Source organism: Cyprinodon variegatus, unplaced genomic scaffold (genome assembly GCF_000732505.1).
Source record: "Cyprinodon variegatus isolate N-32 unplaced genomic scaffold, C_variegatus-1.0 Scaffold32, whole genome shotgun sequence".
NCBI lineage: Eukaryota > Metazoa > Chordata > Actinopteri > Cyprinodontiformes > Cyprinodontidae > Cyprinodon > Cyprinodon variegatus.
Genome location: NW_015150485.1, coordinates 492,701 through 494,686, shown reverse-complemented (window position 1 = coordinate 494,686; position 1,986 = coordinate 492,701). Strand labels below are relative to the sequence as shown.

Sequence of the window (1,986 nt, the reverse complement as noted above, 5' to 3'; positions counted from 1 at the left end):
AAGTTTTTGATAAAAACAATCCACAGGACTTTGTGGTCCCTATGTCCTCCAGCAGTCTAAGCCTATAGCAGCATAACTATAGAGATAGCTCAGGATAACCTGAGCCACTCTAACTAGAAGCCTTATCAAAAAAGGAAAGTTTTGACAACCACTATTGAGCATTTTTTTCTTTGGATAAACTTTACATGCACAAGTGCACTTTAACAAACAACTACAGGTGTTTGGTTCCAGGTACTAAGAGATTCACTTCTATACAGAAAGTCCATATTCTTATCTTCAGGTAACAAAGAATACATGTCAGATTAAATAACACTACTTATACTTCAGCAATAGTATCTAGGTGTTACTTTATTGTCTGTCTTGTACCATGTCCGTTGGTTGTGCTGTTCTTTTACATCTCTTTGCAGATGAAGAAGCAGACTTAAGATGTTTTATCGTTAACTCCCCTTTATCTCCTCTTTCTTTCAACTTTTCTCCTTTTTTTCAGTTTTTCCTTTCCTGTTCTACTTACATTGTGTCCATATAATCTGTAAAACTCCCTGCATAATTATAATAAAGCTATTTATATGCATAGCTGTAATGCTTCACTTGTGAAAGTAAAATCTGTTGGGCTCTTTTTGGCAATTATTCTTATTGCCACATTGCTAGACAGGACACTGTTACAAAAAAAAGGAAAGTTTTAAGACTACCCTTAAAAGTTTATTTCCTTATTAGAACTGATGTTGGCAAATTATTTCATCAATGGTATTAATTGCCTTTTATTGGATTCATCCGCATTTTCCTTGGTGTTTGTGTTGATTTGTTTGGGGTTTCTAAAGTAAAGTGGACTGGAACAAATGACATGTAGATGTTAGGACTGCAGCAGCTGACAGGTCAGGGTGGGGACTGATAGGGGAGTGTCCCGCAGCATAAGCAGCGGCTCTGTGCTCTCTGCAAAGCCGACTCGACGCCTCTCTGCTCCCGCTGCAGCTCGGAAGCGCTCCCCATCGGCTCTCTCACTCCAGCACCCGAACATCCACCCATCCGTCCGAACATCTCCACATTCAGGTATGGTCTGCAATATAAACAATCTCTGATTTATCCAAATCAAACGCTTGACGTGGCGCAAAGGCAGATTACAGAGTTATAAACCGGGCTTTACTGTAGCCTAATTATGGCCCCGATCGGAATAACGGACTGATCTAGAAACAAAGTCATTTATTCTATAGGGGGCTTTTTAAGTTCATTTTTCTTAATATTAAATGTAAATAGAGACAAAAAGTCATATTGTATTGTATTTTCTTTTGTGCGACGCAGCATTCGTCATGTCTGAGGAGCTGAAACTGCAGTTTGATTTCTGTGGTTGATCACTCACTTGCTCACTTCCACGCAATGCGTGTCAAAATGTACAAGTATGGCAAGCAATTCTGCCTTTATTCAAAATCTGTGCCATTAGTTGGCATTTTCAACTACTGCACTAGATCCACATAAACACACCTTACCAACTATATGTCTTCATTCAACAACTTTGAGCAGCATTCCTATTAATTATGTTTAATTGAATTTAGTTTATTTCTATACATTTAACTATGGTAATGATAACAGCATTAGGTTTCCATATACTGACCAAGTCTGTGGTCACAATGAAGATGCACAATTCCCTTTAGATAGGAACAGTTCTCAGCATTGGCGGTTCTAGAGGAATTTCATCAGAGGGGCCCGGGTGGGGCCAGTATTTTTTCATGTGGGCACAGAATTAAAGCATTGAACAAAAGAAGAGCAATAGTTAATTCCTTGATATATTAAAGGTATTGTAGAGGATTTTTGCATTTTTTTTTTGAAAGACCCGCCCTCTCCACTTGCACATGCACAACCCTGTACACCTTTATTAAAGGGAACGCCTATTTAAAGCTACAGTGTGTAATAATTACAGGGATATACAGTCAGAAATGTAATATATTATACATAACTATGTTATATATCATCATCTACGAGCTCAGCCTCTTA

General features: G+C 38.2%; 1 protein-coding gene across 2 annotated transcripts in view; it reads left to right on the top strand.

The window, feature by feature from the left end:
* Nucleotides 1–895: 895 nt before the first annotated feature.
* The window catches only part of LOC107102297 (gelsolin-like), a 26,683-nt gene continuing 25,592 nt past the window's right edge, over nt 896–1,986 (top strand). For both annotated transcript variants that reach the window (XM_015401553.1, XM_015401545.1), the window contains exon 1: nt 896–1,047. The gene's annotated coding sequence lies outside the window, so the exon portion shown is untranslated. The remainder of the gene's footprint in view (nt 1,048–1,986) is intronic.